Raw genomic sequence first — 14,572 nt, 5'->3', positions numbered from 1 at the left:
AAGGTAGCTGTTTGTTTCACATTTTGCTAGCATGGTGGGACGGGGTCAGAGGAGGGGATGTAGCATCTGATGAGAATTCTGAGATGCTTAGAACTGTATCTCTTCAAAAATTTCATTACAGTCATGAAAATCAGCAAGTATCCTGTTGCTAGACTATGACAACAACAGCAAACAATAACAACAAAAAGACCTAGGGGAGGGCGTGGGACTGGAAAGTAGTATTTATTATATTCCTACTCTGAGTCAAATAGTATATTAGATTATCTGTGACCTCTGCGTAATTTACTTTAGAAATATTAAGAAAGCTCTGAGAGGTTAAATGATTTTCCCAGTTTAATATGGACAGCCGACAACGGAATTGGTATTTTAAAATAAATCTGGACTCCCAAGTCATGCTTACGTCTCCCCAGTGTGCCCCAGAGGGCCAAGGCGGTCAATTCTCCTGCATAAAAGGGGTCAGAACAATCAAGAGAGCCAAAGAAGTCATATTTGTTTGTATTAAACGACTCAACTGCAAACTATTTCACTTTAACATAAGATGGAAAATGGGATTTCCAAAGGAAAGAAGAAGGACAAGAACAAGAACACAAAACTGAGTTTCAGCAAAGAGGGCAAGCGAGCGATTAAAAATAAATCTTTCATGATTTGCTCCTGCAGGCAAGAAAAATAGTATTTTTCAATCCTGCTTAACCCAAACTAATCTGAGTTATTTAAAGTATTATAACCAGTGGTGACAAAGCGGAGAGTTTATTATATCCTTCCACAGGCAATGACTTCTCCGAAGCAGGAAGCACTTGTGGAAGGGGACCACGGTATCCACGGTACAGCGAGCAGCTTTCTGTTACGTCTCAAGGGGGTGCCACATGTGAGCCTCATCAGTGCTGGGAAGGCTGGCCAGCCAGACCAGGCAGCTTATTTTCCATTCCGGCTGGGAAACAAGAATACTTTCAGTCCTGGTGGGCACTCAAGTTACAGGGCCAAAGAGAAATCTGCACCCCATCCAGGCCCGTGCTTCACCAGTGAGAGTCAGTGTCTTTTTTTTTTTTTTTAAAGATTTTATTTATTTATTTGACAGAGAGAGATCACAGGTAGATAGGGAGGCAGGCAGAGAGAGAGAGAGGTAAGCAGGCTCCCTGCTGAGCAGAGAGCCCTATGCGGGACTCGATCCCAGGGCCTGAGATCATGACCTGAGCCGAAGGCAGCGGCCTAACCCACTGAGCCACCCAGGCGCCCCGAGAGTCAGTGTCTTTAGGCACACCAGTAGTTAACAGCAGAATCCCCGTTTAGAAAGCTCAAGATTTCTGAAATCTATTCCTCCAAAATAAATGCATAGTTTCATTTGCAAAGTAGGACATCATTACCTAAAGATAACAGCATCTGCAGAAATACTTACTTAGCAACTAAATCACAAGGTCTTCCTTAGAGCTTCCTTTAGGCTAGAAATAGTCCCTGCTTAGCCAGCTGGCCTGAAAAACTAGTGACAAACATAAAAACCAAAAGAATTACGGAGCTCATCCTATGCCTTCATCTACGGCTCAGACAAACATCTGTAGCACACTGTTTTGAGATCGAGGGTTACGGAGCCAGTGGAAGGAGGAAATGCCTAGATTTTTTTCTGTTGTGCCATGTTTTCATGCCCGAAATGTCTACCTCTCCAGGTAATGAAATGTACAACTTTTTATGCAACTCTTGTGTAAATTTAAGGCTGGCAGTATTTGCAAAGACCGTGATAGCCATGACTTAGTCAGTGGCCTCAGCGCTGTTGCCAGTGGGCCCAGGAAGACCACAGACGTTGGGATGTGTCAGGGGAACAGGTAACTAGAGAATTTGGATCCCTGGGAGCACTGACTAACACTGATTTACAGACAGCCTAAGAAGTCTTCAAGGACACCTTCATGTCCTGCTTTTAAAAACGTGTTTCAGAAGCTCCTGTTACTGCTGTCCTCATTTTGTTATGTTGTTTTCCGAATCTATTTGTGGAGAAAGAAAATACTTCCATATTAAGGCTATACTGATGATAAAGAAAAAAATAGGCCTAAGTCAGATTTATCCCTCTAATTTATACACTGCATTTTAAATTCACACATGAGTCAGGGAAAGAGACAACAATTCCATGATAAAGTATCTGTGAATGCATTAGTTCTTCTTTACTTTGACCTAAACAAAGAAGCAGAAAGACTCTTCTAACAAAGCTTTCCTGAATCACTCATATCATCATATTTATTTTAGGATGGGCATGTAACTTTCTTTTTTTTTTTTTAAGATTTTATTTATTTATTTGACAGAGAGAGAGAGAGAGAGAGCAAACGAGCACAAGCATGGGGAGAAGCAGACGGACAGGGAGAAGTAGGATCCCCGCTGAGCAGGGAGCTGGATGTGGGTTCGATCCCCGGAGACCCTGGGATCATGACCTGAGCCAAAGGCAGACGCTTAACAGACTGAGCCACCCAGGTGCCCCAGGCCTGCAACTTTGTACATGTTCAAGAGAAAGTTGTAAAGACAAAATCTGTCTCTGTGTATAGCACGTTGCAGGATATCCTAAAGATAACTTTATTAACATGACAGTCATTGACCTCAGAGATTCCACCCCCAAGTCATTCCCGTCAACCAGAGAGAGAGAGAAGCATCAGTGTACCATTCTCTTATTTCCAAACAGTGCTTGCTTCCAGAAAATTATGATGCAGGCTAGATGAATGGTAGGCAATACCAGTTTCATTTTCCCTCACCCAGATATCTCTTAAATAGAGTCTAAGAAACTGATTTTAAACAGTGTGCTTATAAATGTTCTGTATTTATTTACAAAGTTGCCCTGGAACACTTCTCTGATCATGCCCATTTCTAGCAATTACCATTTTAAATTATGTTTTAACGACTAAATGACTCCAGGAGCAAAGAAAAGGTCATATGTAACAATTTCACAGTGTGACACTTTGGGTGAACGGCACTGAAGGCAAAGGGTTGCAATAAATAAAAAGGCGTTTGTGTCTAGCAAACTCACTCAAAGACACACATACTATCTACAAAAACTCAGAGGCAGTTCCACATCTCCTGACGAACCCTGGCCTTTCTTGAAACATACGCTTAGCCATGGAATCTAGAAAAAGATCTCTCTGTGTTTTATAAGCACCATTATCAGAACAATGGCATGCAAGGAATGACAAATATCCCCACTGGGGATTTATGTTCGTTAAGAACTCAGAAAACACAGAACCTACACCTGCTACAGGATAATATTGGGCTTGCAAAGCAAAACAAAGATTTCAGCACGAAGCTAAAGATACTGACACAGGTTGGGAGATTTGCTGAACTGAGTCATGAGAAAATGACAACCAAATAAGTGCTTATAAGGCACCCAAAGTCCCGAATATTAAGACACTCTTTGAAACAAAGAATTTAGATTTGTGCCAGAAAACAATAGGAAAGATACTGTAGATCAGATTTCAAAGGAAGGAGGGGTGGACAGGCCCTGCCAGTTCTTACTATTCATTCTGCCCACATACACATCGTGGGCTCTTTTCTATTTTTAACTGCTGCTGGAAGTGCCTCAGATTCTACACTCTAGTAGTTCTGCTATGAATAACATCGAGACCCTCAAGGATGGCAAAGACAACCTAAGGAGGCTTTTCTCGATCTTCAGCTACAGCATGTTACGTATGACATGGTCCATGCCGTCCCCAAATAATAACATAAGCCTTTCCACCTCCCCCATGCACCTGAGGCCCACTTGTTAGCTTTATGACTTGAGAAAGAGACATACAGGAATCCTCAGGGTTGCCAAGTGCAGCTCACAGAAGGTCAGTGTACATATCCCTGCTTCCGTGCTCTTGCCATTTCCAAGAATAACACCTTGAATTTAAACAGTAGCTTTCCTCCAAGGAACCCAGAAGGTTCTCACCTATCTGAGACATAGATAGGTAAATAGATCTACAAACAAAGGAAGCAAGGATTTGTTGATTCTATTTTAGATGAGAGAACCTAAACACAGTAAGTTAATAGGAAACCAAATGATGCCAGAGCACGCATGGTCTTCTAACCTAGATTTTTAATTCAAAATCCCATCTTCTGTGGCTGAATTATCATTATGCAAAACTTATCTCGTGCAGGTGGTATTTGATTATTTGTTTTTTTTCTTGGTTATTTGGAAAAACCTTCCTGATTTCAAGTTTGAAAGCAAATAATCTTCACTGAGATATAACTAGTCTAGTATTTCCAACATTGTCACTCTAATATCAAGTTTCTTAGTGTAAGACATAATATTTGGCGATTCAGATTATTTAAATGAGTTGCTATCCTGTACCTAGTAACTTTCAGTTTTTAGTTTTCTGGTTTTCATGACTAAAGAGTCAACTTAGAGAAGATCTCAGATTTTCTTAAACCCTGAGCAAGTTATTACGAGCAGACAAAAAAATACAGCCATATTAATGGTTAGTGTGTTATTCCACAGCTCAAAAAATACTGCTTGACATGATTACTGAAGAACCAAAGCTGTCTGCAGACAGGCATGAAGATGTCAAAATGGAAACAAAAAGGGGAACAGGAGATGCTGTGCAGAAAAGAGAGTAGGGAGTGGGCCCAGCTGGCTCTGTCAGTAGAGCATGCAAGTCTTGATCTTGAGGCTGTGAGTTCAAGCCCCAGGTTGGGTGTAGAGTTTTTTACTTCAGAAAAAGGGGGGGGGGTGGTGCAGAAATATGGCCTTGTGGCTCCTAACAGCAACCATTAGAAGAGAGAGGAGAGACAGAGGTTTATGACATAACATATGACATGGACAGGACGTATTACATTTGGGAATAGGCAAGAAAAGTTTATTTTTAAAAGAAAAGGCCGTGACCTCTGTGTTTCAGATCCAAAGAGATCCTTTATAGGAAAACCCTGACAAAGACCAATTTAGTTTGTGATTACTGCAACAGGCATTGTGCTAAGTCTTTCCAGATTACCTCATTTGATTCTTACTACTCTTGACGTAGGTCCTATTATGCCCAGTTTACAGCCGAGAAATTAGGTTAAGAGATGTCACGTGACTTGCCACAGGGCCCAAAGCTCTTAACTGATAGAGTCAGAATAAGAGCCGAGAGTGATCTACCTCCAAAGCTTGCTCTTAACCACTCTGCCACGCTGACTCATTGGGGGGGAGGGGGGGTTGATTAAACCTTTGAGAAAAAACCGACGAGGACTTTTTCTCAAGGATTTTCTCTCTCACACCAGTTCTTGTAATGCTTCTCTTTTTCTTTCGAACTAAAGTACTCCCCCATTTACTGAGGAAGGGTTGGGTCAGAGATGCGTTCACATATTATAGCTATTACTCATGTCTCACAGGAACCTGAAGGGCAACTCTGTGTGTGTAATTGTCAGAAGAGGCGTAATTAAGAATTTCTAGTACCTGAGTGAGCTCCAAGATTTATACTCCACCCCAGCCCACTTTTCTTTATACCAGTTATAGAACCGAATATCATTGTATGTGCGCATACCAATCCCCGGTTAAGTCGAGACCATTCGCACCAGACACTGGCTGGCTCCGCACCCTACTTGGTTTTGTCCCTGTTGGATTCAGCTGTTCCTGCCCTATCACGAGTGTCATTTGCCATCAGTGGAGAGAAATAGAACATTCCCATCAGTCCGCAACTGGCCAACAGAGTAACTAGTTGCTAAAAATTAAGTCTATTATTAACATCTCTAATAGCCTCTAAGTCATAAAGTACAGCACAGACAGCCAATCACAGCCTTGCTTTCTTCCCTACCTTGACTTCCCACTTCTCTTTTCTCACCCCATCCTGACAAGTGAAATTACACTGTCCACTTTCATGAGGCTGGGCCTCCAAAAGTGCTATTCTTTCTTCCTGGGTGCCTTCTCTCAGAGCCAGTTGGCAAACTGCTCACCATCTTTCAAGATTCAGCTCAAAGTCTAGAAATCCTCCTCTGTTTTCCATACTGCCTTCCCCCTCTGGACTCTCCTGGATCTGGAGAATGCCTGTGTTCTAGTGCCTGTGGTACCACACACAGAAGTTACATCGCCATCTCCCAGAGAATGTGTGAGTCCCAGCAAGCAGAGCCCAACACGTAGGAAACCACTGGCGGTGACTGGACAGTCTGTGAGTGAATGAAGGAACGACTATTAAAAACCAAGGTTTTTCCTCAAGTGCCTTACAGTTTCTGTTCCGACTTGAAAGTGTATGCACGTGCTCTGGTGTTGCTGACCTAATCCTTCTGCATGTATTTAAATAAAACCTGTAAACATTGATACTTACTCAAGAGAAAAAAAAACAATAAAACTCTCCTTGAGGTCAGTGGGACTGGAGAGCTGGTGAGCTCACGGCACCACAAAGAGGTGGAAGAATAGGAAGGAAGTGACTAAGAAGGGCAGCGACTAACTGGTTAGCTGGTATCACCACACGTACCAGCATTAGCTCTGATTTACATGAAGTTGCCTCAGTAGTAGGAGCAGCCTTGATTCCTTGGCAGGCTTCCTCTTAGGTGGCAGCACTCAACTCTCTGGCCCTTGACAGGAGTATGAGACCTTCTGCTGAGTCATCTGTCACACTTCTCTCTGGCATCATTCCTCCACGGAGAGTGCACTTCCTCTTCCTCTTCATCAACATTGTTTTCTTGATGAATTCCGCAGCTACCGTCATGACGGTGTATAAGTTCCCTTTGCCCTTAGAAAGTACATACTGTGGTGATAAACATTTTGTCTGAAGTATTTTCACCTTACCATTCTCTGATATAACCTCAAAAAATTATCTTAAGAATAAAGAAAGGGGTGGGGCCCCTGGGTGGCTCAGTCAGCTGAGGGTCAGCCGTCAGCTCAGGTCATGATCCCAGGGTCCTGGGATCATGCCCGGTGTGGGGCTCCCTGGTGAGCAGGGAGCTTGCTTCTCTCTTTCCCTCTGCCTGCCGCTCCCCTTACTTGTGTACAAGCACTCTCTTTCTCTGTCAAACAAATAAATAAAATCTCTAGAGGGGAAAAAAAAGGAAGAAAGGGGTAAAAAAAAAAGGAAATACACTTATAAGAGCACAATTGTTTGAGATCTAAGCCATTAAGCTATTTGTGTTAATGGACTTTATATTAAAAATCAAGACTTCAACTTTTTAAGTGAGCAGAACTTAGTGGGAGTAAAAATAGAGTAATAAAGAATTCTTTTTTCAAATTAACATATAATGTATTACTTGTTTCAGGGGTACAGGTCTGTGATTCATCAGACTTACACAATTCACAGCATAAAGTAATAGAGAATTCTTACTAACGATATTTCAGTGATTCCTTGACCAACGGTAGCCTGGCACTCTACTGAGTATCTGTAACAAAGTCAAAGAAATTTCCTAACTTCTAATCATTCATCATCTACAGGAAATGCTCAGCTCATACTGCAAAGTGATAAGAGAGAGAATAGAGATAATCGATGTAATGGGTATAAATCTCATCTTATAAAGTAATATGTACAAGAAATATATTTATTATTTTCTATAATTATGCTTAATTATTTTTTACACCAGGCTCCCATATTCCAAGATAGTAGAGAATTTGACCTTGGTAAATGTTAGTTCCTTCTATCCAGTCCTCTTACCTGTGTCATTGGAATAGGGGAGGGAGGAGGGTAGAGCGCCTGCCTCTGGTTATTGTTCATTATTTTCCCTGTCAGTAGGACTCCCTGGGCTCAGGGGTGCTTGCCAACCTCTGTGTCCTGCAAGAGAAACAAGACATTTTTACAGGGCTTCAGATGGCTTCCTCTGACTAAGTTCCTCAGGCAACTGGTTTGGTGGTGTCACAGCAGGGAGGCAGAATCACGAATTGTTTAAGAAGGCCAACTTTGGCATCACTTAGCTTCATATCCTGGGCTTGCCGTATCTCATGACCTCAGACAATTTTTTTCAATTTCTTAACCTTCACCTGTAAAGTAAGTGTGTGCATATTACGTACCTCACAGAGCTTTGAGGGCAAACTGAGGTAATCAGAGTGAGGTGACAATGCCTGGCCCATAGTGAGTGTTCAGCAACAGTTAGCTGCTATTATGACCAGTGCTATGATTGTTGTTATTCTTAGTACTGACACCATCATGCTCCGGGCACTGTCAGAAGGAGGACAGACATTGTCCTCTCTGCTCCAGACCCACAGATCTCTTTCTCTCCCCCCATTCCCCAGGCTGGTGAAATCCTTCTCATCTGGGAGACAAGGCCTGTGTTCTCTCTGCTTTCTGCTGGATTCTCCACCCCCGGTGGCATACCATTTTATCTTGTTATTTTTCCTATGGTCACCTACTCAAATGTCCTCAGTAGCTTTATGTGTGTGTGTTTTTTTGGTTGGGTTTTTTGTTGTTGTTGTTGTTGTTGTTGTTTTGGTGGGCAGAGGGGGGTTTCTTGTCCAAAAACTGTCCTGGGCAAAGAATAGGGAGGAGGAAAAGAGGAGGGACTACAGAAAGAAGAAAAGCATTAATTGGATCTCAAAATAGTACTTAACTTCACTAATGCAAAGTAGTATGAGAGCATTAAAAAGGAAGAATTCAACTCCCCCTGGGAAAAGCAGAGGAAAGCATAAGGGATCAAAACTCCCCCCTAAAAATACTGCATGTTCACTGTGGCAAAGAAGGGTGGAGAAGGTACATTCCCTCCCCCTCCTGTAAGCTCTCTGAGGGAGGGACAAATTTTATTTTGTTCTCCAGTGTGTCTCTTATCTTTCTGGGCACCTGACACAGCACAGGCATTTCATACATTTTTGTAGAACAAATAGAATAAATTTCTGTAAGAAAAAACATCGTGCACAAAACCACAAGCCTTGAAGAAGTTGAGATGTTCAGAGGAGTAATGGGTATAGAGAACACCAGCTTTGAAGGTCAGCAGTGGGCAGAGAGAGAGAAAGGGAGGGAGGCAGCACAAATAACGGAAACGAAACGTGTTATACATCTAACCAGGACGTAGTCGTTGTTTTTACTAAAACTTTTAATTTTTTCCTGAAATGGAACTATTGACTTGATTGAGCAGAGGGATGACCAAATATCAGGTCTAAATACTGAGGCTGTGGAGCAAGGCTAGACACAAAAGAAAGAGTAGCTATGTAGTCTGTGGTGGTCCAGGAAAGAAGATTGAGTTATCGGACAAAATCACTGTTCCTCACTTGTAGAATTATACATCCACACCCTTACCCTTCCGTCCCCATCCCTTAACACTGAGTTTGTCAGTCTATCTTCCTTTGACCGATGACTCAAGCATCAGCTTGAAGGTGTTCATGCACTTAAGTGGCCCTCTGAACTCTGGGGATCCTCCATCAGAAGAACACACCTCAGTAACCTCTCTGGCCTAGGCTCCCGAACGAGAGCCTGTAGCCTGTAGCTCAGGGCCAAACTTGAGTCCAGCCTTCCCCAACGGAGACTCCTGAAAATAAAAAATTCTTGTTCTGAGACAGCTGTTGAATTTTAGAGTAGTTATTTTACAGGGTACTCTGGATTCTAAAACTTGAGATTTTTTAAAAATTTGGTGGCCTGTCTCTGCTGTTGACAATCCCTATAAGACCCCTAAGGTGCTACTTTCAAAGTTACAAACAAGTCCTACATTCTTGGGTGGAGTACTTGAGGAAGCCTGTTGCTTTGTTCCTAGGGAAACACAGAGGAGTACCCACTCCTTGTTTGGAAGAAAACCCTGAACTCAATGAAAAAAAAACTCCAAAGTTAGTATTTTATTTGTAGAACAAAACTTATGTTTTCATTCCCATTCAGAATGGGAATTTAATGTTTAATGGTGTAAACTGGGGAATTTTTTTTTAAAGAGCTTTGATGGGTGTTTTCTAGAAAATGTTTCTTTTGACAAAGTAGATTTGAGCCACACCAGAAGTATGCATATATGCAGAGTCGTCTGTCCCATCTGAGGATTTGAAATGTGAAGCAAGGATAGAGAGAAGGTGAAGGGGTCTTATTGGCCCAATTCCTATTCTACTTCATGCTACTAAAAAGCTGGACTGGTTAAGGCCAACCCATGCCCACTTGGATGATTGCGTTCAAATAAGGCGTCACTAAAGGCAAAAAACTGCCACTGAGCTATGATGTTACAAGTTTCTGAGGCGAGATCCCAGCTTTGTGGCTGGGTGTGTAAGGTTTCCTTGAAGAGAGTATATCTTCCCAGTGTCAGTCATCCTTGGTGAGTTCCAATATGATGCCAGAAATGAGGATTGGGGCCTTAGATTGGGGTGAATGACACCTTCACTTAAGGCCTTGGAATGTGAACAGGGCTGAGCCATGCATATGCTGGGACATTCCTGGTGAGCTGTCAGCCTGCCTGAAGATGGACCAGTAAGAGATCTGAGGTCCCGTCTGCTCTCAGAGTAGCAATGTATGGAGCAAAAGTGAGTTACCATTTTTTTTTTAAGATTTTATTTATTTATTTGAGAGAGAGAGACAGTGAGAGATAGCATGAGAGGGAGAAGTTCAGAGGGAGAGGCAGACTCACGGTGGAGCTGGGAGCGCAATGTGGGACTTGATCCTGGGACTTCAGGATCATGACCTGAGCTGAAGGCAGCCGCTCAACCAACTGAGCCACCCAGGTGCCCATGAGTTACCATTTTTGTTGCACTTTCCTTCCATGATGCTGCAACCTTTCGTAAAGTCTAGTTTTCATTTTAACCCGGTCTCGACTGTACCATGGGGAATTAGGGAGACATCTATCTCCTATTTCAGAGGGAGGAGAACAGGCATCAGGCTTGTGTGGGACCAGAAACGTAGGGGTGGTAGCTGTCATTCTTGGAGGACAGGAGAGCTGAGCCATATGTTTAGTGGTCTCTCGAGCAGGGCAAACAGCAAAGGCAGCAGTGTAATAGGAGGCCACCTGCTTCTAGCAGATGTGAGGCAGGACCTGGGAAAATCTCGCAAGTAAAGTCTTAATTCCAGTGATCAGGTTGGTAGGTGCTCAAGCTGTAAGCACTGGGGAATTAAAAGAAAGCATGATCTTATCTTATAGTCACTAGCTAGCAAAATCTGGAACATTAGATTACAGCAATCATTCATTTTATCACAAAATAATATTTTTCCAATTTCTAAAAGGCTTTTTCCTTAAAATGGGAAAGTAAGGCAATCCTGGAAGAAAAATGAAGAGTGCAATCCAAATTCTAAATTCTCAAAGATAAACATATTTCTTGCATTAAAAAAATTTCTGGCTTTGTAAATAAAAACCGACTCATATAGTAAATAACCATTGAATTGACAGAGACATATGGAAAGAATGTAGATAGATGGGAGTTCTGTGGAGGCCATTAGTAAGAAGTTATTTAAATAAGATGTGTTTTTCAATGCCAAGAAGATATTAATGAGAGAGAGGAAATCATATCTTTAGCTTTTTAAAGATGCATTTGGCTTCTCTCTTTAAAGATTACTCTCCTGAGGGGCGCCTGGGTGGTTCAGTGGTTTAAGCCTCTGCCTTCGGCTCGGGTCATGATCTCAGGGTCCTGGGATCGAGCCCCTCATCGTGCTCTCTGCTCAGTGGGGAGCCTGTTTCTCCCTCTCTCTCTGCCTGCCTCTCTGCCTATTTGTGACCTCTCTCTCTGTCAAATAAATAAATAAAATATTTAAAAAAAAAAAGATTACTCTCCTGAAATTAAAGCTAGTGCTTTGGGGAGAAAAAAAAATGTGTACCTTCAAAAATGTAGAACATTGTTTTTGGTTAATTATTTATAATGGTTTAAAACAGTTTGATTTCTGGAGCCAAGTTCATTTAAGAACCAGATTTTTTAAAAAAAGAAAGAAAGAAAAGCTTTGTCTCCCTCTCCTTAAAAACAAGATTTGCCTGCTGCTTTTGAGTGACATTTAAGCTTTAATTGATAATATTTAATATTATTGAAAATACTTAAATTTAAGGATAGTTTTTTAACAAATGCTTGACATTTTACTTACTCCTAACATTTATAAAATAGAAAACCTAACAAGGCTGATTTTTTTTATATGTGCATAATCTTATTACATTGCTTGAATCCTTATGTGAGTTAAGTAGCAGTTCAGCTTAACACATGGCAAGGAGAGGGTATCCCCTTTATGAAGTCTTTAGGATGAAAGGCATTGATCTGATACTCAGGCCAGTGTACTTTAATGTAACTCCCCTGGGTGGATATTCTATATTCAGGACTATCTTCAATATTTTCAATAAGAGAATGATTCTGTAGTATATAAAATAAAATAAGAAAATTTGGGTGTCTCAGTGGATTAAATCTCTGCCTTCGGCTCAGGTCATGATCCTGGGGTCCTAGGATGGAGCCCCACATCAGGCTCTCTGCTCAGAGGTAGCCTGATCTGCACCCCCACCCCGCCACCACCCCTGCCTGCCTCTCTGCCTACTTGTGATCTCTGTCTGTCAAATAAATAAATAAATAATATTTTTAAAAAATTCTGTAATTAATATAATTTTCTATTACACATACCTGAGCTTCACAGGAAAGATAATATAGACTTTTAAAAAAGTCAATTAATTTTTAAATGTGCTTTAGATCATTCTGTAAGTACTCTGAGCTCTCAACATGTCAGAAATAGGACTGTCTTGGGTAAGAGGGTAAAGGGAGATACTTTTGCTTCTCATAAAATGGACAAACAACTATTCATTTGAATTTTAAATCTTAAAGCTCTTATTATATTTTCTCCTGAGAGTCAGTATTACTTTCTTGCTTTCATTCACAATTAGAGCCCGAGGCTCCTTTTATTCATATTTACTCACTTTTTATTTGTAGAGCATAGGAATCCGTGCCGGGTTAGCACTGCACAGTTGTAGGGCCTGGTCCGAGCTCTAAGTGACAGGACACAGAGGACATAACTCCCTGAGAGGGCTAATGCTCTTCTATCGAGAGCAACCTACATGTACTACGAAATGAAATTTACTGAAAATCTATTATTTGGTTTTCAGAAGCTGCATAAAGACTAAATATTCCTCCTAATACAGAATTTATTAAAATGTTCCTTTATCGTTTCTTAAAAAAATATATTGTTTCAAAGCACAATGGTATCCTTATAAATAGAAGCAGCTCGGGAAGAATATCAGCAAATGCCAGCAGAAAGGACTTTAGTGCATAAAAATGAAGTGTGTTAAAACTAGAGACTTTTCTATTATTAATGAAACGGAGTGCCATGAGGAAATGCAAGGAGAGAAGAGTAATAGCAAAGTCATGAATTAAATAGTAACTTAAAAGTGAGAGTTACTAGTTTCCCAGCACATGATATCTTCCTACTAAAGTTTATTCAGTGGCGAATGATGAAATAGTACTAAGGCTTCAAATAAATACATCTACTGTATGGAAAAATCACTTCAATATCAAGATGTTGGGGTGAATGACAACAAGGACCTATTGCAGTTTGTTGAACAGCTTCTACACCAAAAAAGTCTCATGCCTTCCTCGGCTCTGCCCGTTTATGGGCTTTCTATGATATAGATCTTCCTTCGACCAAAACAAAAATCAAACCTGCAGTTTATCTTGTCTGAACTTGCAACACTAGAGATGAGTTTTGCAACTGTTATACATTATAAAAATATTACTACAGAATGGAAAGTCTCAGAATGTAGAGGAGGTTAATTCATACAAATCCATCACTACCAAAAACACCAGGAACCACACACAGATTTGGATAAAATCTCCACCAGGTCCTTGGAACTACTCCCATGACAGTCACTCAGAAAAGCTCACAAGGAAGGTAAAGTAGTTCTTCCTATATCTTTGTAACAGAAAGGGAAAGTGCCTTTACCTTTAATGAAATTCATTTTCAGAGCCCATCAATCTTTGCTTAAGGATCTTGAGAAAAATGAGATGTGTCTTATTCATTTAGAATTCCTCAGTGCCTAACTATCATGACATCTATTATTTAATTAGTTCTCATAAAAGCTTGTTGAGTAGAAGAATAAATGAAATATATTTCATTTATTTGAAATGAATATAAATATTCATTATTATGAAGTATAAATGTCTAGGATATTTTTATCTCCATATCCCCTTATCTATAATGTATGATAAACATAGTAGCAAGCCTTCAGTGAATGATCCACCAGAATTGTGAGTCAAGTGACCAAAAGCAACAGGGTATAATTTATCCCCTTGAAGTCTATGCTTTTGAAGAAAATGAACACTACTTGATGCACCATAAGAATCACAGAAAATAAAAGATCAGTGAATTATATCCTCTTGGAGACCTTTAATAATTATTCCTGAAAGTTTTGGACTGTGATCCTATGAAGCTTGACAGGGCTTTTGTAACTCAACTAATATATATAGAATAGAATTCTTTGTTTGGGATAGGCAGTATCACCTTTAGATAAGTAATGGCATGTAGGTTTTCTTGGTAACTTATCAAGAAACAAAAAACCACTTGTGTCCTGGGATAGGCATAGTTAATGTTGGGATAAGATAAATAAAAAAATAAATAATTAAGACAACTCAGTGTCACTCACCAACTGATCCCTGCACATTCTGAGCCCGTTTATTTTTAGAGATATTCAAGTTTTACCTCTCTTCTTTTCGCTGATCCTTCAGTCCAATGTACTTCAATCTCTGGAACTACTTTTCAAGCTATCAGCTATCTTCAAACAGAAAACTGCTTTCTTGTGTGTGCACAACCTACCTATCTTT

The 14,572-nt window shown here is 40.7% G+C and overlaps 1 pseudogene; it reads left to right on the top strand.

Annotated features, from left to right (window-relative positions):
- The first annotated feature begins 769 nt into the window (after positions 1 to 769).
- The window catches only part of LOC123939238, a 29,906-nt pseudogene continuing 16,103 nt past the window's right edge, over positions 770 to 14,572 (top strand).

The sequence above is a fragment of the Meles meles genome, chromosome 3, assembly GCF_922984935.1.
Source record: "Meles meles chromosome 3, mMelMel3.1 paternal haplotype, whole genome shotgun sequence".
Lineage (NCBI taxonomy): Eukaryota > Metazoa > Chordata > Mammalia > Carnivora > Mustelidae > Meles > Meles meles.
The sequence above is the reverse complement of the archived record's forward strand: the minus strand, read 5'-3'. Positions and strand labels throughout refer to the sequence as shown.